This window comes from Rissa tridactyla, chromosome 1, assembly GCF_028500815.1.
Source record: "Rissa tridactyla isolate bRisTri1 chromosome 1, bRisTri1.patW.cur.20221130, whole genome shotgun sequence".
Taxonomy (NCBI): domain Eukaryota; kingdom Metazoa; phylum Chordata; class Aves; order Charadriiformes; family Laridae; genus Rissa; species Rissa tridactyla.
In genome coordinates, this window is record NC_071466.1 from 108,128,831 (window position 1) to 108,153,278 (window position 24,448).

Consider the following 24,448-nt stretch of genomic DNA (forward strand, 5'->3'; position numbering starts at 1 on the left):
CATCCTTGTTGTGACTCACTAATGTACAGTCATCTGTTCTTCAGAAAGTCAAAGCGATGTGTAAAGAGCCACTTTTGCAGAAGGTGGACAACTCAGTTTCTTTAAGGTTTTTAACTAAAAGAGCGAAAGGCTTCCTGTTCCCCACAAACCAAACTATGAATAGCTCAAACTGCCAGCACCACAGATGCACCAGCATCTGATTGCTCTCTACAGCCTTTAACCATCTTCTCCTAAGATCCTCCTTTGCAACCTCTCCCCATCTCTTTTTCATCCTAGGGCTGCCCTGGTCACACTTCATGTTTCCTGGCACACGGGCAATATACAAAACTTGGGGGCAAGAGCCTGTTCTGGGATTTGGGAGTGGAGGAGCTGGGGGCTGCCACCACCACTACCGCCAGGAAACATAATCCCAACACAGCCACCGTGTGACATCCCCAAATCATGGTCCTACCCTTACCACTGTGCTGCCTCCACGCTGAGCTCCCTAGAGCCCTGGACCATGCCTCTGCCCCAGCCATACAGCCTCCTTCAGCAACACTCCCACCTGCGTGCAGTGACTCTGCCAGCACCTTCAAGAAGAAGGGGAAGGAAACACCTTCACCCATAGAACCATCATATCAGCTGGCTTTCAGGAAAGGAGGTTCCCTTTGTATGAATTGGTGACTTGTTGCTCCCTAAATTAGCAGCCCTTGAGGAGGGAGCATCTCAGGGGGCATCCAGCACCTGGGTTCATTTACCTCTACACTGCCCCTACAGAGCCCTTATATTTTTCATCAAAAATAAGAATCAGGAGGAGAGACATTGCAGAAAAATATTACACATAAATATAGTTTCAGCGTGGTCAGGACAATCAGAAACTGCTGGTACACACAGAAACCTGAGAAGAACGTTTGTATAAAATAACCCTTAATAATTCAAATTTAACAACTTTCAGTAGAATGGTTGTACATGCATGTTTTTCTCCACCAAAAACTGCTCTGCGTACCAGCTACAGAGATTGCATGGTTTGTTGTCTAACTGTAGATTTTTACTCTATAATCTCTCACTACAAAAGAGACAGAAAGCAAGATTATTTCATTGTATGCAAAAAATGCTGTAGCTGCTATTTATCTCCACTCTGCCTGTGTTCTTTCACCTATTTGTTGACTTCTGCAGCAAGCATAGTTTTCCAGGCTAGTGGGAAAAGGATCACCTTTTCTTCTGCCTTGTTTGCACGTTGTCTACAGAGCTATGCTTTGATGGCAGAGGCCTTGATATATTTACAGTTATTTCCTTTTTTAAAAAAGAAACATCACAGAAAGGATAAAAGATGATAGCTCAAAACTATTGTGTGATGCACTAATGAAAGATACCACTTCCACTGCATGCTAAACTGAGATTTGGACTCTCTGAAGCTACACACAGAAGTACTGGAATATGACTTCAAGTTTATACTAAACACCAAACTGTCCTGAATTATTTTACAGCTAAATCTTCATCAAGTTAACTTTAGATACTAAAATCTCAAAGATATATTTTCTGGTTTATACAGTAAACCAAATGTATGTGCTTGAATAAAAACAGCAAGAAAACACAAGGCAGCTAAGTTATTGCACCACTCTCATTCACAGAACTCATATTTTATCTACTCAATCCAACATATTTAATGTGCACTGCCACTTCAGATCAATCCAAAAACCAAAGGGGCTGCCACAGAGAGAGAGACTGCCCCTCTTCTTTATTCATATTCCTTTATGGCAGCAGCAGGTTTTGTGCAGCCATGCAATAAACTGGACTGTGATAAAGGGCTACCAAGATAATTAGGGGCCTGGAACACCTCTCTTATGAAGAAAGACTGAGGTATTTGGGTCTCTTCAGTCTGGAAAAAAGACGTCTGAGGGGGGACCTTATCAACACTTGTAAATACTTAAAGGATGGGTGTCAGGAGGATGGGGCCAGGCTCTTTTCAGTGGTGCCCAGGGACAGGACAAGAGGTAATGGGCACAAACTTGAGCACAGGAAGTTCCGCCTAAACATGAGGAGGAACTTCTTTCCTTTGAGGGTGGCAGAGCACTGGCACAGGCTGCCCAGAGAGGTGGTGGAGTCTCCATCTCTGGAGACATTCAAAACACACCTGGATGCTTTCCTGTGTAACCTGCTGTAGGTGACCCTGCTTTGTCAGGGGGGTTGGACTAGATGATCTCCAGAGGTCCCTTCCAACCCTATGATTCTATGATTCTATGAAAGATGTCTGAAAACTGTCCCTCAGATACAACCAACCAATCAGCCAACCAACCATCCTGCATAGCGACAAGAAGGCCAGCTCTGGGACTGGGGAAGCAGCAGGAAGAAGGAACTGAGGGTGTTGGGTTAGACTTCTCCTTTTAGTTTGTGTCTACTCTTGCCTCAGATCCGCATTCTCACAGTGACAATAAGGAATACCAGAGAATGAGTTGCTGTGTTGAGGAAAGATTTAAATTACATATAAATGTGAGGACCAGATTCTCAAGTGATGTAAATCAACATAGTTCTTTTCAAACAAGTGAAGTGCTTCATACCAGAGGTTCAGATTAAATTTTCACTGCTGAGATCCACAAGCCTAACCCAGACAAGGAGTAAATTTCAGAACTGGTTATTAATAAATTGAAATAAATCACTGGTTATCAATTTATATATAGCTAGCAGATGGCTGTGTAAATTATCTTAATGTATCTAAATCTCTTTGCTATAATGATTGCTTTGTCTGTTAAAGCTGTGAGGTATTTGGAACAAGGCTTTACATACTATGGCACTTAAAATATTTTTAAATCAGCAACTCCGATATGAAAAACAAAAATACATTAGAATATATTAAGAGAGGATCTGTCTTCTGCATGCAAGCTCAGTGTAAGAAACCTGTTCTGAATACTGAATGTTTCCCAACTGCACATAACATCACTGGTTTTGGGCTTGGGAATACTAAGTTAAATAGGTCATCAAATGCTGTTTTTTTCTACCTTAGTCCTGTAACTCAAGAATATTTTGTCCTCAAAAGAATTGATCAAAGTAGAAAATTACCAAATCAGAGGTAACAGCCTCCTGAGACTACAATATGAATTAATAAAGTCCTTGTTGTATCAAATGTCTGTGAGATGGTCTGATTTTATATCAACACTTCTGAAGTACACTTTAAGTAAACACCAGAGAAATAAACACACAAGTTAAAATAAAAATATTAATTAAAAACATAAAGTGAAACATTATTTATGAACTTTCCTAAGCTTAAGTCAACAGTAATTATGATCATCTGACATAAATTATGCATGCAACATCATACAAGAAAGTCAATCTGAAACTGTAATATGTAAAAGTGCATCTAGAACCTTTCTGTGTGAATAAACTTTACACATCAGCACGCCTTTTGGTTAGGAGCCAAAAGTCATAGGTTGGAAGAATAATTCAATTTCATTGTCTAAGAACCCGTGCTACTTAGTCAGCTTTCTCTGATTAGATGGAAGAGAAAACCCAACAGAATATAACAGTTATAGTCAGTAATAATGAATATAAATTGAAACTTAGCTAAGTGTTTAGTGGTTAAGCTAAAGTACAACAGTGGAGAGGAACTTTCTGGAGCAGAGGAACTGGTAGATAAACACCTTTGTGCTTTTTGCATTCACACTTGTCATTAAGGAAAGAGAAGACTATCTTGAACTAATCTTCAGAAAATATGTCAAAGCGAATACTTTTCTCAGAAGCACAAAAAGCTGCACAAGTGAACAACACAAGGTATCACAGAAGACAAGAGCTCAATAGTATTAAGAAAAGGCTGTGACAATGAGAACAGGATATTCTCTTTTTGCTTTCTATGGTGCAAAGAGCATCAGATATCCTCAAAGGCTGACCTTATAAGGCTAAAGCCCAAAATCTCCCTATGTTGTAGAAAATCCCTAAATAATTAGATAGGATTTGCTAGTCTTTATACTGAATTTCCATGATGACAATGGAATTTGAATTCATTCTTAAAAAGGAGAATTCAGTTAAGCATTATGCAGAAATGGATTTAAATATGTACTTATAAATTTGCCATGGACAATGACCATGCAGTGAATTATATAGAAGGAAAAGCTTGTTAGTATTCTCTCTGAGTCACAATTTTTATTTTTATCCATGCTGGTGTTTTCAGGATGGCTTTTTTGCCTTTCATCATGAAAGATAATTGTCTTTCTGGAGAGGAAATATACATGAAACTCATTCAATATTTAACACCAAATATCATATAAATATTAGGAAGAATAGGAAATAGGAAAACTTTAGAGACAGTTACACAAATATTGCGAGACAGTCCATGGCAGGCGTAAGACAAAAAGATAGGATTCAAAGGCTCTAACAGGCTGTAATTTGAAGAGCTCTGCCTGCTAGCTAGTTTTATTAGCTCTCCTGACAACTGCAACAAGGGCTACCAAAGACATAATATTTACAGAACAACATCTCCTTGGAATGGGTACAAGCATAACCCTGACAAAGACAGAGAAGCTATATAAAGTGTAATAGTCATTGAGGGGATATAGAGAGATGTGTATATACAGAATAAAATTAAAACAATATTTAGAACATACAGACATTCTAAAAGGTAAAGATTTGAAAAATACAGTGTTCCCATAACTGTAGTATGACCGCAGAGTGTGATGTGGAAAGAGGCTTTACCTTTCTCTATGTTAACGTGGGGCAAAAAACTAGAACAAGCTTATTATGTAAAAGACAGGTATTGAAATTGAGAAAATACTGCAGGTTGAAACTTCTGTGACCATGAGAGTTATGATTCTTTTAAAAACATTCTAAGAAGCCAAAATTATGCCCCATGAAACAGCAGCCCAGCATGTACTTCACCCTCTGTATCACCTATGTGAACAGCAGGCAGCTCTGCCGAAAGAAAACAGACTTCACGAGACTTCATGGAAGGCAAAGAGCAGTACAAGACCTTTACGAATGCAGTTTCTATAGCAAATCACTGACTAAGTGTCATTTCTCTAGTGAGTGCAGGATGTACTTTCTGAGGTTGTACAGGGGAAGTAATTATCTTTCCCACCACATTTTCATAATTGTCTTTAATTGGGCCATTTTTTCAGTGATATAGTTGCCTTTCCATGTCTGTCACTTATAACAGATCACATTAGATAGATAATACGTTTTGCCCCTTCTGTTCACCTGATAGCTTTTAAAACAAGAAGACACATGAAGTCAAGAGTAATACCGAATAATGCCATACAGCTTTGCAATCTTGAACGTGTTAGATTAGAAAGTAGTATTTCATGCCAGCAAGCAGACAAAAGTTGGCTTATTCACTGACTACAAGGAGCCTACTTTGGACACAAATTATCTTTGCACAGGTACATTTTAAGTCAACTATTCATCTTATATACACTTTATTTTTTAAATAACGTTCTTTTCAGAAGCAAGGATTGAAGTTTCAGCAAGAAAACATTTCCTATACATAAATCTTTTTAGTTAAGAAAACAATATCATTTTGTTGGATGTAAAAAATATTAATTGTATTTACCACAACTCTTCGTCCCTGCGCCACCTTCAAATTTCTAGTGAATAGTTAATTTACTTAAATAAAACTCATTACATGGTGAAATGGAAAACTGTATAGGTTTTTAAGTGGTGAAAACCATTATAAATCTTGATCTTTCAAACAATAGAGGCCCCAACATGCAAGACAGGAAATAATATTTGTGATTCAGTCATTTGGTGAAGTGCAAACACTCTGGCTGTTAAGGACTGTTCATAAATGAAGACTACACACAGAATGCCCCAAATGTTCTTCATGTGTACAATGCGCTCCCAACTCATTTTTTCTTCCCAAAATAAGATTAATTCTACAAAGATGAGCAACCTAAAGAAAAGTAAGAATGACAGTTCTTACTTCCATTCTGTTTCACAAGGTACAATTATTCTGAGATTCCCCTCTCACTGTCTGCAAGGAAGAAAAGGCAAATACATTCTTTCTGGAAAAATGGGTTGCATGATCTGTCTTCTCCAGACCTGTTGTCATCCATTCAGATCACAAAAACACTATTATGTGAACACATTTCTTTACCACTTCAAGAAATAAATACTCTAGTGGACTGTGTGATTATTAACCAGGAAAATTGAGTTACATTTTATTTGCCCAATAAAGAAAGAGTGTGAGGCAACTCTAAGTGTTAAGTAAATAACAACTACCATTATTACTGTGAAACAGTAACAGCTTCATCTAAATCAGCAATTGTTTGAAAAAAGGAGATTTCTATAAGAAAAAATTAAATACCTCAAATGGTAGGCTGCTGAAGACAGTGACATTATTCAATTTTGCATGGTGCTGCAGCAAGCTTAAAATATATACATCTACACATCGCAAACTTAGGTCCACTGAGGACTGCAGTCACACTTCTGATTTCAGCTTAGATTTCACTAAAAGTTGGTGCAACTTAAGCACCTATATAACCGTAACACTTTATACAGGATGCTGCAGCTGCTAAATCAGTGAATACTTTTGAAACCCTTCCCTTTTCTAAAGGGTAGAGTACAAGCAATAATATTTTCAGTAACAAGTCATTCAAACAGCATATTGTTGTGTTTTACTATATTTCCCAGCTTTGGCCTTACTCTGTCTAAGACTGAGTGGTCATACAGCTATTCTGTTATCTCAGAAGTGAACCTTTTCTCACCAACATGATGTATTTCATTGCTCGTTTTCTTCCCCAATGGTAGTGTTCACTGGGAGCTGAGATAAGAAATATGTTCTAATTCAATTATTTGATTATGATCTAATTACACAGACACCAAAATGCAAACAAGATCTAAATATAATTTTGCAAAACAATCATAATACAAACAGATTTTTCCCACCTGCATAAATTAAAATAAATAAATAAATAATCATCCAAGTCCACAGCATTTTTAGCTGTTTGTTTTTAAGATCTTTTGAATTATACACATACAATGAACGCATCTCCTGTAGATACAGCACTGATTAGAAAGAGTTAAATATCATGGCTCACTCCCGAAAGTTGCAGAGCACATGCACCTAGTTTAGTTAATTCAGGAAGAATACAGAGCCTACAAACCTTTGTAAATCCCAGGAATTCTTACTTAAATTGAAGTTCAAACACCATGTGAAACGGATTTTTCATCTCAGTAAAGACAGGGATGAATCCAGCTTGCTAATGCAACCTTACAAAGCTCTGACTCATCATGCCAACAGAGAACATCTGATTTTGTCCCTTACTGGCCACCCAAGAGACATATAAAAGTTCAAAGCTTGCAAAAACCCTGAGGTTAATTTTGGCTATGTACCTGCTATGTACCCACTTCTAAGCCATATCTCTGTAAAGCACAATCCAGAGAAGAAGAATTATATGATGTGGTCTCTGAAGCATAACCTTAATTTATGTAGAAATGCCTATGCAAAGTCAAACAACTTTACAGATATTTTTTTGTTACCCAAAACAGCAGTGTTGCCCAACTCACAGTTCCCCAAACATAGTAAGAACAATTAAATGTCCTAGAAGGACTGCAATGTCATCATCATGGAAGGTACAAATTGTCTCTCAGGTATTGTTTTCACATGTGTATAACTGTGTTTCTAGGAAGTCTTCCCTAGTGTGTCTAGACTTTTCCATTTTTCAGAAAGCTCCTAAAAAATCTATTTCGTGATTAGACCGTTATTTTTGGTAAACAAACACAAATTCAGCATTAAAAAATGTGTTGACTGGTCTCAGTACTTTGCTAGCTGCACATTGATCTTGTGCAGTGCAATGGAATGCTTAACTGACTCATCATCCCATATTATTTGATACAGGTACTTGATTTATTAATACTAGGGTTTGTTATCAGCATGGCATCAGATACTACGTTCAATAAATCTATTCAAAACTGAAAGGCAAATTCTTGGATCCTGAGCAGTCACTTAATCGATAAATGTGCGTGTGTAGGATCAAGTGAGGGTTTGGGGAATGACATTTATTTTTTTAAATTATACACATGAAAATTATACTGTGAAGATATACAAGATCTTTCCCAAATTTGCATTCTGTAGATTACTGAAAGAACGCACAGGCAAGCCTATGTAGCTGACAGAACCATTACTACTTTAAGGAGAAATGGCTTATAGCTATAAAGGTTGCAGCAGGAAGGGACTACTGGACTACTTTAGCCAGAAAGTTTGAACAAACTTTACAGGTGGTTTATATACAGAGCACCTGTGATTCATAGCTAAAACAGGAACTGTTTCCAGTCCATAGTCACACCAAAGGGAAATATTTCACAGTGACCTCAGAATAGAGGATTGCCCTCTGTAAGAATTAAACCTATTACTGCTTCTAGCATACTGAATCGCTGATCTGATTAAAGCTATGAAGGCTGTCCTGGAAGCAGAAGTCCTCTATCAAGGTCAACATTGTTGACAAACACGTCATTTGACTCTACCAGGAACATCTGAAATGCTTGTTTCTGCTTTCCTTGTAGGTAACCTTCCTTGTCACTAACCACACCAGTCCTAGCAATTGCCATATAGACCAACTTTGGGACTCAGAATTCTGGTCCAGCTCTTGTATTGATTGATTATAGTCACAGGAATGAGAGTTCCTGAAACCACAAAACACAAGATGTTTGAACCCTCTACTCTTTTGGTTTTGAAGCTATAATCTGTCACATTGTGATACATCATTCAAGTTCATTTGTTTTTAAAAAAATGGTGTCATAAAGAGTTTGCTATATCCTGAATCCAAAAAGAGTGCCATCCAATTTAAGAAGCACCTTAGACTTTAAAGAGGTGATATTCAGAGTTACTGCTGGAAGACATGATATTCAGGGTTACTGCTGGAAGACATGAGACTGAGTCAAAAGTCAGCACTATTCTAAAACCACTTAATCTAATTAAGACCTATGAGGAAGTGTAAAATAAAAATGGGTAGACTTGGGTAAGAGTAAAGTAAGGTAACAGTGATTTTTAAAACCTGAAGTGTAATAATAGTGACATTTTAGTTAAATAAAATCATCTGAGCTCTCTGTACTTGATCAGTTCCTTACAACATATTCATTTGAAAGCTCTTGGTACTCTCCCTTTGTCAGAATGGATGACTCGTATCACATCCTGCACGAGGAACACTGGTTAGTATAAAATGGGCTATCGTCACTAGCAAGGTGTAAAGTTTTTTTTTCCTTTAATCTTTTCATGTAAGATTAATTTAAACAATACTTCCAGCTTTAACGACCTGAAACCCACCTACACAAGCATGAAGTGCTGGTGATTCCATCGTACACATAGGTCATTAATTACAATCTGGCTTCAGTCTTTGCCTAGATTTGGCCATCGTATTGTTTTATTCTACATATTCCTGTGATGATCCAGTAGTTTTAAGCTAGCACCATGTTCTTTTGATCCTTTTTTAAAATTATTTTTACTTATTACTCTATAATAAAGCACATAAACCAACTCAAATTTCCAGTTCCCAGTGTGGAACCACAGTTCTGAGGACTAAGGTGAATTAGGTGAGTTATCTGATTGCTACTTGGCCCTCTTCCTAAATTAAACCCACAGTTCCTCACAGCTGAGTTTTAGATGATTACACATTCATACAGCTACCAGGCTGAGCTCTAAGCATTGCAAGGTGATGAATGCCCTTAGCTCCCACCTCCAACCTCTTCTGTTGCAAAATGCAGAAATAACAATTCTATTTAGCAACAACAAAAAAAAGCTTGAAGAAACTTTTTTTTACAATTGGGAAGGAATGGGAGAAGAAGGATCAAGTTGTATCCCGGGTTAATTGGTACGACAAAGAGGAGCACTCTCACAGTGTGCTGAAGACCTAGGTTCAAGACCCTTAACTGCTTCAAGCAGAGCTCCTCTCACTCAGACTTTCTACTTACAATGAATATATTAAACAGCTCATAGGCCAGGAGGAGAGAGAGACGAAAAGGCAGATGGGTGGATTCAGAGGACCAGTGAAAGGGCACTTATTAGTTTTTTACCAATTCCATTGCAAAGGCTCCTTATTTCAAGCATGATGTTGTGCAACTGTGCAAGTACCACCATCCAGCTGCTGACATCTTGCTGACAGGTGGCTGAAGAGGGGTTGCATATGTTATCGGGCCCAAAGAGCTGGCTTTTTGACATGATCGTGTTAAACTATTAACCTCATGGTGGTGTTATTGCTTGTAAGTGTCGTATGTGTCCAGTGAGAGTTGCAGCAGGGCCCAAAAAGTCTGACTTAAAAATATCAGACTACAGGTACTGGCACCACAGTACCACAGGCAATGTCCAGGAGAGCCTAGCTCCTGCTCCCACCTGTGCAGCCCATGGAGGGGACCACGGGAGGTGCATGCAGGGGCAGAGAGGTGGGGTCATGTGGCTCCTTCTTGTATTAACTCTCATTATCTGTGAGAGGGGAAGCATTAGGGAATGAGTGTAGAAGGCCAAGGCTTGACCTGTAGCTGCAGTAGCAAGATAACAGCATGAGAAATGGCAAGACATTACAGAGAGCAAAGAGGAGTGCAGCAGCTGGCCAGCCTTGACCAGTGACTGTACTAACAAGACAGCAACACAAGAAATGGCAGAAATGGGTAACATTAGGGATAGCAAAGTGGGGTCATAGCTTCACAGAGCTGCTGATGTGAGGCTGTAATTGCCCAGGCAATCGTGCCACACATACTAAATAGGGGTGTAAAGATAGAACAAACAGGGCATGAGGTGTTTATTTGGGAAGGCAAGAGGATGTTAAAGTGCAAGAACTTGGGAAAAGAAAAAGAGGAAAAGGGAACTTCAGGGTTAGCAAACCATGTGATTTGGACTGTCCAGGGACTGTCAGGCAGCCTGGTACTTAATTATCCCAGTGTACCAGGACAATGAACCCCTTGTGACTGTAGATGTATCAGATGTACACCCCCGGGGGGGCGTGGAGAGGGTGTGGGTTCTTTCCCTAGTGTCAACAAGGGCACACCTGGTAGGGATGGACTGGACTCCTTGATCACCTTCACTATGAGTGATGATAGATAACAGTGGAGGGGAGGGCATTTTCACATCCACAGAAAATTTACTGTTGACAAAAGGAAATAAAATACAAATATGAAGAAAAGGGAAGGTAGAGATGTGGAAGACTTTATAAGTTTTAAGACTTATACACATGACTACAAAGGGTATTGATCTAGCCATAATCCTCAGTAATAACCATAGAAACTAAAAGGAAGTAAGCTAAGCAAGTTTAAGTTAACAAATAAATAACAAAGATTAATTCTTAACAGGATTTCAATATTTCCCACTCTTCATCGTCACCTCTGAAATTCCAGGAAGATTCAAAAATCACTATAGAAGGTTAATATAGAATTGTATAATCAATCATTCTATGTCCATAATTGTCACCAAACACCCTTCAATTTCACAAATATATTGCTGGTACCTGCAATGACAGTGTTTCCTGAAGAATCAGTGGTGTAGCAAAGCTCCTTTCTAAGCTAAAAAGTAATTTGCTCTCCTGTCCATGGTCTATGTATTATTTTTTCTGGACAGATTCTAAGAGTAGTCCATGTTAATAGCTAAGTGTCAAAGGAGAAAATATATTTATGACTTGTTTATTTACAGTATGATCTATAGCAAAAAAAAAATAGGGAAAATATATATAGAGAGATATACGGACAGGGCAAAAAAGAAAAAAGTATACTGTTTTAGAAAGACTCAGAGACATCAAAGAAGTGTACTTTTACCAAGGTATTCTATAAAATAAAGAAACATCTTTTAATTTTATCTATTAAAATCCTAATGACATATTAGATGGAAGCTTGAAAACTTGATGCATATTCCAGGATCTCCAAAAATCAGTTAATTAACTTTCCTTACAAACAGAATATATATTCATGATGCTTTAAGGAAACAGTTCTAGCTCTGAAGACTCCTTTTCTTCAATGCAATACAGCAGGCCCAGAGCAGTATCAGACCTGTGCGTGTGAACAGCAATGTACAAATTTCCAAAGACAACTGTCAAAGAAGGACTGAATTACTCACAATGTAAGTTTATGTTGTTACCTGATGTGTTATATATGACTCAGTTTAAAAAAAATACGATTAACTTAACGCCTCAAGAAAAATGCCCTACGCAGAAAGGAAGACCAGATAAATTGGGAGAGAATATGATAAAAGATCTAGTGGAGCCTTTGTGAGGGAAGCAGAGAAATGTCTGGCTGAAGGAAGAGGTAAGGATCAGGGGAGGAGCTGGAAGACAGAGTCAGGCTGCCTGGTAAAACAAGGTTAAATCCACTGGCAACAGTGAGTAAATCAAAAGACAAAAGTTAAATTAAATGGCAGGGTGAGTTAATGAAATGGCAGCAATGAATTAAAACCAGGCCAAAACCCAAAAGGCAGCAATGGAAAAGTTAATCAAATGGCAACAGTGAGGTGAAAAGTGGCAGAGTTAATTAATGGCACCACAACTCAGACAGATAGTCAAATGGCAGGAAAAGATTAAAAACTGGCAAAGCTTATCAGCAGCAGATGACATGTCGACTGTGTGGAGAATCCAGAAGATGGCTTTTGTACAAATGCTGCAATATCCTTTTGCAGGAGGCTAAGAAGGGTCTTTCCTGGAGCCCAGAACAGCTTGGAGGAGCCAGAGACAGCTGCAGCTCTGCACCTGCTGGGACCGGGCACCGCAGCCCGCCCGGGAGACGCAGCACAAACAGAGCTCTGCTGTGGGGCCTTGGCGCTTATTGCTCCAGGGGACAGGACTGGCAAGAGGGTGCACTCAGTCTCCTGGGCATCGTTTTAGAAGGGACTGTAGTGCTGCAAGCGAGATCTGACTCAGCCTACTTCATAAAGGTAGGCTGTGCTTATTTATACAGCACTTTATTGCTAACAGGAAAACAACCATGAGTCTTCATAGGGTATGCAACTACCAGGGTCGTATCTGCTTCCAGATTAGACTGATGTGCTCCACACACTAACTGCACAGACCACTGTAAAAATATGCAAACAGCAATTAAAGAGAGGTTTAATTAACCATTTATATATTCATTCATTAATTCTGTGGCCTACATAGGACTAAACAGCACCTCAGTGTGGCCTCTTCCATATTTTGGTTGTAGCTACTGTGTTCATAAAATATCCAGACAACTCTCTAGGGGAGGAAAAATAGCACCAAATAGCATTTCTGATTTGGAAACAAGTTCTTTGAAAATCAATGACATATTCCTTATTTTTCCCCTATTTTTTAATCTGGTTACTAATGTATAGCCTTCTCATCTCGCCTGTGAGAACTGAATTTCTATAAGAGCCATCGGTGAAAAATTTTGAAAGCCTGTTGAAAAGCCAAGTACACTAAAGCTACTGTTTTGTTCCTATCACCATGCTTTTTGACTACGGTAAAAACCATTAAGGGACTTGCAAGCAGTGACTTTACAAAAAGCACATTTGTTGTACCCAGACTGTTGAATTATTTATATTTTCATTCATTGTTTTTTATAGTTTCCACCAACTTGCTTTAAACCATGACAGCTGCAAAAGCAAAGCCAACAGAGCTATAGTACACTAACAGTGGGTTGCAGTCAAGCAGAATATTATTACTCATCTCATGTTCTCCAACCTTTGTACCAAAAAGTGAGACAAAACATAGGATGATTTTTTTGAAGAAGAAAACTCTAACTAATATATCAGCAAAATGTATTAACTGTCATTCTCTGTGACTAAATACGGGCTTCCTACACACCAAGAACTGCAGAAAGCCCAAGTTATAGAGGTGAAAAAAAGTGGGGAAAAAAGATCTGGATTTTTTGACTAGTGACGTCCCATGATGAATGACTTGTTCAACTGCTAATGAAGATTATCAGCTCCTTCTGTGGAGAAATAAACCTACCAAAACCAGACACAAAAATAGATACATTGTACAGCTAAACATAAAGGAGAGCATCTCTAGTAAAATGAACCTCTGAGACCAACACCTCCATTGCAGATTGTGCCCTTCAGTACTTCCTATTCAAGAGTGTGAACCTTGTCTATAAAACCATCAGTCAATCAGTGCTTTGATACACGCACTGCAGTGACCTTGTATATATTGAAGAAGCATGTACTCATGTACCGCAAAGAGGCTTAATAAAATATAGTCTAATTATAATGAACATTGATGCAAGCTATCCTCATTCAAGGTGATAAGTTTGAGAAGTGAATGATTAGAGGAGACTGGAGTGGACAAGTGTCAGGGTCTGATCAACTTCAGAACAGCCAGTAAAGACATACCTGTTAACTCTATACCAGAAAGGCTTCAGAAAACAATAGCAAAGCTTACCAGGTCATAATGATAACAGAGATGAAACAGTTTAAAAGAAGCATGATAATCATGTGTCTAACTTGCTTTTTCCAGGATTCAGGACATTATTGAACCACTGCTGTGTCAACAAGAATCTTTACATTAAATCTTGTTCCGAGATTAAGGGATGACAGACAGTGCTTTCAAGTTACAAGTTCATACAGACAATTATATTTGTATGACAGCTTGAACTCCCTATCCTTTAACTTAATTAAATAAAAAAATAAATAAGTCTTAAAATGTTACAGTGTAGGCCAGCTGTAAAATTAAAGCAAACAAAAATTATTAGCTGCACGTAATTATGACTAGCATATCCTAAAGACACCACAAAGACAAGCAAGTATGTATTATTTCTTTTTTAAATGTCTGTAACTTTAAAAAGAAAGGCATAAATTAACAGATTAGATTGTAGAAATAGTAGGGGTTTTTTAACATAAGACATTTCAGCTGTATTTTCTAGCTAAAAAAAAAAAATCAGAGCTATTCTTCTTAAGCATTTGTTTACACACAAGCAAAAAAACTGGCATTTTGATTAAGTAAAATATCTGTAAAAAATATCTGTATAATTAAAGTATCTATTATTTTCTTAAAAACTACATGTGTCTGCTGTAATACTAATTGCTGCTCATTGAGCAAGAAGGAAAATCCCTTAGACATTCCTGACAACTGTGCTCAAACTATTATGCTAATAAAAATAAGACCTACGCTTACAAGGTGTGACTACATCGCTTCTAGTTTTGTGCCAATGAAAATAAACTTGAAGCTATTTTTTCAACATTCAGAAGCTTGAAGCAAGAGAAGAGGACTTGCTCACCTGGGTGCAGATGCTCTGGTGGAGCAAACTGCCATAGCTACCCAACTGCATGATAACAATTTCAACAGCTGAGGACACATCCCTTAGAGGTAAACACTGGAAAATGCTAAGACAGTTTTGAAGACATAGCTTTCCCATGACATTTCACCATATTTGCATTAAGACAACACTTCAAATCTTAGCAATGTTTCTTTTCAAAGTAACTGCTGTATGCAAAAGCCACATGTAAATGAAATAACATCTACTTTTTGGCTGAGGCTTGAGATCCACCACCTCTATTGGAAACTGAGAATGAAAATAAACTGTTCTGAGTAGCTTAACCATTGCATATCATCTAGAGCCCTTCTGTTTTCTGCAGTGTTCACTATTGTTTTGAGCAAATTTATATTACATCATAGATTGCATCTGAACCTCTGGGTATTCTTTATCCAAAGTGCCTGCCAGAGGGACTCCTGTGTGTAACGTATGGATGCAACGGGAAAACTGGAAGTCCATTTGTCGTGGGTTTTGAGGGCTCAAAGGCAAAAAGTAGGAAGGGAGATGGAAAGACCTAAAGCTTAGCCAAGACCTACTATTTAAGTAAACCAACATAAATGCGATGAAAGTGTTTGGACATGATCATAGGAGCCACTCCACATGTAGACTTCAGAGCAGCAGACACTAAAGCAATGACAGAGAGTTAAGCTTAGTCTGATAACAGCAACCTCTTCTAGCAAGAAAGTCACAAGGAAAAAACCCACAGCATGAGGCTGAAGAAGACAAAGTGGATACGTGTTTTACATTTACTGCATTTTCTCAGTCCCAAATTCAATATTTTTAGTGTACCAATAAAGACTCACCTTATCTGCACACATTTACTATAAAACTTGTTGTATATGCTGATGTTTATGAGTATAATGTATTCAAAAGCTCCACAAAAAGTCTGTCTCACTTCTGTTTGCTTTATACTACTCCAAGTAATAAAAATATTGTTGCATCTATAATACTATGTGAGATATCAGCAGGGTGATCTTTTTTTTTAAAAAAATTATATTTATATTCAGTATTCTTTTGTGTCCCATATGCCTCTACACAATAAACTAATAAATGTTTTGCTCAAGCTCAAAGCCTGATTGGCTTTAAGAGAAAATAATGAGATGTGCCAGCTCGTGTTTCTGAAAGTCAAAATTAGATTTTATGTGGGCATGCTCTTTGTTTTGAAGTCTAATATACTAACTGCACTAAGGAGAAAATAAAGTCAGCCATGGACTTGTGTCAAAAGGTGGTGGCTCTCTGAACTGTTAATGAGTGCCTGTAACTTGTAGTATTAATTTTTATTACAGTAAGTCTTTTTAGACATAGGTTTCATTAGCCTTGATTGTTTCAGCTTTTTGGGGGGCGGGTTTGTCCTGTTCTTTCCTTCGACACAGCACCTTGAAAATGCGTTACATTGATGTTTCTCATATAAACTCATGAAGTGAACAATACAGTGAAATCAGTTTTCAGTACGATGATGACACTTAAACTCCAGTCTTGAACATTCAAACTTCCCGCATAGTATACTCACAAGCCTGAGTTTATAATACATGGATTTTCATCTTGCCGTTAACTACAACAGCTTGGTTTCATTTATGCTAATGCAAGCTGGACATAACCCTTAAATGATTATTTTCACTTTCTTGTCTGTGAAATTGAGATGACACCCACCTACTTTATATGCTTACTCGGAGAATGGAATAATCAAAACTTATCAGCACATTTGAAATGCTGAGAGTTTTCAATACATTTTTCCTATATATTATTTTTCATATACAAGAGGAGTAGGGCCAGAGTGTGGCATGAACACATAATAAAACATTCTTTTTTTTTCTCATTTTGCCTCTTCTAAAATTCTTCAGAAAAGAGAAAGAAAAACCTATGTAACATTTAGTACATTGAAAGAAAATGCTGTTTAGTGTCACTTAATAAAAAATATGGAATATCTTCGTAATTATATTATCTACATAAACTATGTCTACAATTGCACCTTAGAAGAATGATAGTACTAATGATAGAACGATGAACTAGTACTTAACGCTATTTTTCCACATTATATGTGACTACTTCTTTCTTTCCTTCTTCAGAACAAATCTAAAACTCCTCAAGTACAAATCATCAAAAAACAAACCCAAAGAGAGAATATGACTAGGAAAGACTGATGGTTGAAAGTTTCTAGCATGACTTGCCACAAAGAAACATGGGATTTCTAGGATGTGTGAATTCTACTTGTTACAGAAAAAATATGTGGGGGCAGTATATACAGGATACTTTGGTCAGAGAAACCTCCATGTCTCATTGTGTTAGTTGGCAGCCTGCAGCTGATGTAGCCATATCTCTCTCTATTGTTGTTCTACTGCAGATAAATAAATTATCATTGCAGCACAGTCATGTACCCTTAACACTAGTTACAGAATCTGTCTTTTTTTGGTTCAATGAATATTTAGTTATACATAATACATGAGTAGAATTATAGGAGAGGAAAACACACAGAGATGCATAATAAGAAAATACACAAGCATGCAAAATTGACTAAAGGACTACTGTATACGCCTGCACCCTTTTCGCATCACACTAGAGAAGAACACAGCTAACAGAGGCAGCCCACAGCTGCTGATGCTTGTGCAGCAGTTTTGGAGCCCCTTTTCTAGGCCTCCTGGGAACAACTGCTGGGATTTTTGGGGGACCCTGGTAACACTTCAAGATCTCCAAGGTGCCTGGCTTTACTGGGAGAGGATAGCTACAGGACGCTGTGACCACTGGTGAGTTCCAGCAGCAGACGAGACTGCTGAAGACTGTGTGCTCAGCAATGCTGGTGGTGTCCTGCAGGGCATGGTCCCTAACAGGCCTTGGAGCAGCAACTGCCCCCACTGACCCAGATAGATACCCAGCATGCCAAAGACCTTGGCTCAGCTGAGCTCCAGAGTAAGGATGCAGCTTTCCAGGTCTAGGACTGGAGGAAGTGCATGGGATATATCTGCAATGAATCCAGCAAATGGTCACTAAAATGATTAAGAAATCGGAGCATCTGATATTCAAGGGGAGGCTTGGACATTTGGAACTGTTCACCCTGGAGCATAACAGTACTCAAGGGAGATTTTATCAGTGTGAGGGTGGTCAAATACTAGAACGGGTTTTCCAGAGATGATGTTGAGTCTCCAGGGATGGACTGGCAGTGTGCTTTAGCTGATCCTGCTCTAAGCAGGGGCTTGGACCAGGTGATCTCCAGTGGTACCTTCCTGCCTCAGCTACTCTGATTGTAAGAGAATTTTAAAGTTTCCATTTCGGTCAGCTCTAGCACCCATATGAAACTCCTGTTGCCATCAATCATAGTGATTATTTGTGTTTCTCTTCAAACCTGAAAGTACAAAAATATGAAATTAATTTTGCAATAATGAGAAATCTATGTGAAAGCCATCCAGAGTGGTACTTTCATGGAATTATACTAATCTGTATGGCATAAGGTGTAGGATAAGAGTTTTTGAAATCAAAGGCCTGCTTAGCTCGTGTTGGGCCTGAGTTTATTTCAGTAACATCCATACTGTCTGTCTGAGGTAGGTCCTGGAGCAAACGACCTGTTAACTTTGCCCAGGTTTCCTCTAGGAGGTAGGTAATTTGTTCCAGAAATAAGCCCTGTAGTGAGTAAGTGTGAATGAAGCACAGATGATGTGGGAAACGAGAACCTCAACAGAAATACAGAACAAGGCAAATTGACAATATGGATATACTCTCTCATAGAGAATAGATTGCTGAAATGGGTGTACAGAGACAGTTAAGCCACTTACATTTCACATGGTCCAAAAAGGCTTACATATGCCAGCATGGTTACAGACAGTTCAAGCTACTTTGGGGAAGATTTGACGGATGAAGTTCTGTCCATCACTTGTAGCATAACTAAATTGCTGTAAATACCAGTGGCTACCCCTCTGGGACTCACAGATTAGAAACAAAGCACAGCAACCTAAATCCATGCCAGGAAGGAAGCGCCTTTGCTGTATTAGATATTCTGGCATAGCCAACACCAGGGTACTGTTCACACAGTGAGCTGTAGTAGAGATTTCTTGGCAAGAAATAAATGAAGAGTGTGATCAGTTAGAGGCACAGAAGCAGAACAGATCATAGCTCAGCTTTAGTCTTTAGGGGAAGCTGGTTACCTAAGATGTCAAGTAGGCAAACAGTTCAAACCAGTGAAGGCAAGAACAACTGTGTAAAAATAAAAAAGGCGCTGTTATTATCATTTTAACAGTCATTAATTCAAATCTGACACCTTTTTAATATAGCCTAATATATTACTTTCTGTATTACATAGATAACGTCCTTACGACATTTTGAAACATCAAACGATATTTTTTTATGTTAATCAGGTAACACAGATCACAATATAACTGTTTTAGGAGTTAATCTACAAATATATTCAGCAACTCTCAGCCACAAAAGTCTATGATTCAGCACTGTTTGGACTGTAAATTCCTACGTTGTGCTATTTCACATCTCTTCTGAAGTGTGCCCTTGCCCACACTGTCACACAGAAAACACACTGATTCTTTAGCCCTCCTCTCAGCTGCCTTCCTTGGTAGTTCATGGGTTTGCTACAGGATATCCTCCTCTTCCCCTCTCATTTCTCCTTATTCTTCATTTTAGCTTTTTTCCTCTGAAATTGTTGATCTTCTTCCATTTAATCCATTTAGGTTTTTTTTCAACTTCACTGTCTACCATTAACCCAGCTTCACGTATTTCTTTGTCTTTCTAGATCATGTCCCTTATCATTATTCAGTCTTTTGCTTTTTTTGCCACTTTTGTGTCTTCGCTTATTTCTCCATCACTTTCTAGTTTACGTCCAGATTACAGCAGTTTTAACTTTGAATTGGCTACTTTCATTGAAACTGTCCTTTTAGACTATTGTAATGTATTTCATTCTTTTCTAGTCAGAGTCTGATTTTCCTCCATGGTAGTATTATGTTTACCCAAGAGCAAAGGGCAGTTAAATATCACAATGTCTAATGTGGCTGCTGCAGAGAAATAAACTATTGAGTATGTTGTTCACATAATGCCGTGTCTTCCATGAGCTCATCCAGTGAAAACTGGCTCAGTCTGGACTTTAGAATCTACTTTAATATTACTCAAGGGATTTTTATTAGTAGCTCAAATTACTGGTAAGCAAAATCCTGAGAGATTTCTTTCAAGAAAATGGACATGTATAGGTACATACCTTAGTAATTAAATGTTCATCATAATTTCTATTATAAATCTAGATTCTTGGCAATATATTCTACTTGCTTAAAATTATATAAAGAAATGTGCACAATTTATATTACTTTTAATATACACAATTAAGCTCTGCTTGAGGTCAAGTGGAAATCTTTATATATTTTTGCTCTTTTAAAAAATTTTACTTTTGATACAGAATTTAGAAAATCAAAGATCCATATTATCAAAACGAACACTTAAAATTAGCAATAAATTGTTTTTCATAGTCTGATAAAACAAATAGTTATAAATTAGCAGCATAACTTTTTACATTTTACCTTCAATAAATAATTTTGCCAATCAAAATGAAAAAAAAGATTTTCACAAGTAGGGCTAACACAAGATACTATGTGTTTTAATATTTATCTTTACTGATGGAAATCAGTAAGACCATTTGATAGATGATGAGAAAATGTGAACTTGAGTTCAACAAAACCAGCAAACCTTGCCCCTGAACAGGGGGAAAAAAAAAAAAGAAATTACGTATTTTGATTGTGCCATGAACACATCCAGGTTCATACATATGGGGGAGAGCTTACTCTTGATTCTGAAGGTTTACCAAAAGAGTCATTAGAATACCATTAATGTGATTAGTAGGAGACTATTGACTGTAGTGAAGCCTTCAGTGATCACTTACTGCTTCCCTATTAGGAACAATAACTATAATTGATAGTCCCTATTCTGTTGAACCATCTGTTTTTATATTTAATTTATAATAAAGTTGTGTTGTGATCTGCCTTCCCCTGGCAGGTGTTAAGAGTAGTTCCTGAAATTTAGATGGCAAAATATAATCTACAGTCACTGAAAATGTACTGAAAACTTTAAGAAGTTCAGTTTACAAGAGGATGTGTCTGTCTCAGATACTAGTGATATCACTACAAAAATCAATCTTAATTAATGCCATGTTACTTTGTTCACTGTATTCCTGAATATTTTTGTTCATTCCTATGCATGCTAATTTACACAAGCCCTTCACAGAAGATTGTGAGAGTTTAAGAGGGCAGCACTGAGACAATCAAACAATAATCTCAGTATTTTTTTTAATATTTTGTCAAAGACATCATCATCCTTATCTTTACCATTTTCCCTTATTTTTTCGACACTATGTGTGCAGTTCATTACTTTTATTATTTGTGTCACACTCTGATTGTTATTCAGTCTTTGACATTTTTGCTATATGAATTTAGATAACCATCCTGCTGTTTCAGACTTATCCAGTTTTGCCTTCTGAAATTCTTGTATCACGGTTGCATTAACAACGTAATTAAGTAACATGTCAACATGTTGGCCCTTATGCATTATTCATCATTTGTCAAGCTATGATCCATCATAATGGCCTAGTGGGAGCTTTAAAACCACATCATTTGATCAGCTTAATCAATTTGCTGCTGTAGATTAATGTTGGTATGTTAGTGAAAAGCATGCAATTGAAAAGTATATCAAGTTTTATTCAGAATTCTATGTTATTATACATTTGCATATGGATTGATATACTTATGCATGTATATGTGTATAATTATCTGCACATCCACAGCAGGAATCAAATAGGACTTTTGAAAATTTAGCAGTACTGATTCGGGAGGAAAAAGAGAAACATCAGAGTATGTCCTAGTTTCACACTAATTTCCCTTTGCCTAACATGGCAGGATCCATTTCTGAAGTGTTACTATAGTGTATCATCCTATTCTGGCATATTTTGACTATTACTTCTGTGTAATCCTCAGGTACCACCATGGAGTGCACACATATCATTGGCACAGCTGGTGTGGGCAAGATGAATATTCAGTGCTGCTAGTGTACAAGGAATAGCATATTGACATTGCTATATTGCTAATCTTAATAAAGAAGGCTAAAAAGACAATTGCTTAAAGTATTTCTGTAACAATCTGATGTCAGCAATATGAAATTACCAGTTCTATGAGTTCCCTCTATATAATGTGAAACTATAAAATCCTCTTTAAGAGAATAATCTGAGATATCTTTCTTGAATTTTTTTCCTCCTAATCTTCGGCACTTTATCTCTTGTGCTCCTTGTAGGGTTAGTACTTTGTAGAGAGTTCCATCTTTTGTTTCCAGTATTTGGTGTGACATGTTTAAAACTTACAGAACGACGTAGCCTGCAGTAAAGACATGCATTTGATAGGTGAGAGCTTATTAGGGTCTCTAGAATACAGATTTGCACATTGCTGAGGCTTTAAACTCATTTGTTCTGAACAGTGTTCATCCTGATCTGCTCAAAGTCAGGATAAATGGAATTAGTTAACAAATTGCATTTTAAAGTGAAAGGAAAATAACTTCTGTGAGATCACGTAACAACATATACAGCAATAGAAATACATATCTATTTTCCCATGAAAATGCTATATATATAGTGCTACCTGCGTAAAGGAAGGGCAAATGGGTACTTTACTGCATTTAGTATTGTAAAAAACAGGACTCTTCATTAATATGAAAATACTGAAAATAGTTACCTCCTTGAAATAACACCCACAGCAGTCGCCTGACAAGTTGAGCAGAGCGTTCCCAGAAAAACAAAACCAAAACCTTCTTCCATGACATCCCCTACAGCATCCTTGTGTATGTCTGTGTGATTGAACATGACAGTTATCTTATATACAAATTGTTCTAGACACACACCTGATGGTGTTGGCAGTATGCAGTGAAGAAAGATGACCAGCAAATGTCTCCAGAGAACTGGAGGGATATCATTCTAAACTCTGTGAACAATCAAGGTCCTTATAATTATGAGAGCACAAATGAAGAGTAAGATTAACTACCTGGTGTGAGCCAGGTGTATACAAGTAAAACTAATTAAACCTTTTTTTTTTTTTTTCTTTTTTCACAGAAGATAAGAGCCAGAGAAAATTCCTTCTTTGTACTCAAGTGGAGAATTCAAAATGCTACGGTTATCCTCTGGATGTGTGTGTGCATAATTTGAGAAGAAGAGGGCTTGCGGACAAGGTTTACGCTACTTTTGAAAAACATACAGAACACTTGATGGTATATTTTTGGTGACTTGAAGATCTAGGTGGTCCTTGGATAGAATACTTTATGATGAATTGTCCATTTTGACCTAAAGGTCCTATCAAGAGCTCTCTTAAGACCTGAGCTGTTCAAAGAGACAAGAGAAAAAAGAGAGGAAAATTAATAGCTCAGTAAAGTCCTCTTGAACCGTATTTGAAACGGAACTAAGGATATGTTCTGCAAATGTACCATAGATAAGCACTCAGATCAGCAGGTTCCAATTAATGAAGAAAAGCAGAAACTGTGTCTGATCTTTGCCCAAGAGTTCTGCTTGCCCTTGCACTCCCTTTTATGCCCATGCACTAGTTTTCACTAATTGCTCAATCAATTGCTACTGCTCATTAACAACTCTTCTGGCTATTGGTATAACAATGAAGGTATTACACTGAGCTGTAAGCTCATTTTTTTGACATAAATGTACATAGGGAGAAAATGGCAAGTGTTTAACACAATCTTGTAATAGAAGCAAGCTAAGGTCACATTACTTCCTATTCCTTTAAAATATACAATGAAAGAGTTTGGATTACAGTTATCTAAATTACCTTAATTCTACAGTTTTGCAGCTTCAAAATGCTTTGTCTCCCTACTCAGTCTGTAAAACATACGTATATGTACACACATATATACATATACACTTGTGCATACATATGTGTAATAATTCACATCAGAATGTTTCACAAAATACTCAAACATACTAATTGGCTCATAATCATTCCCTCCTCTTCGCATTTGAAATAATTAGAGATTTCATGTTTTGATCACTGTGAGGTGCTAATGACTTTTTAAAAATAACATTTGTAACCAACAGAGTTAATCATATGGTACAGCCTGGTTTTATAAAATTAAACGAAAATGTTTAATAAACCTATATATTTAATACTGTATTCCCCTAAAAAAATGAGGAATAAGAGAAAATAGAATATTCACGTCAGAAGAGGAAACAGCCAGGAGAGTAGAAGAGTAATTACATACTCACAAAGAGCATTATGGGTTTACTGTATGGCCCCATATACCAATCTCTCAAACAAAATTTGTTCTATTTATGCTGTATTGATAA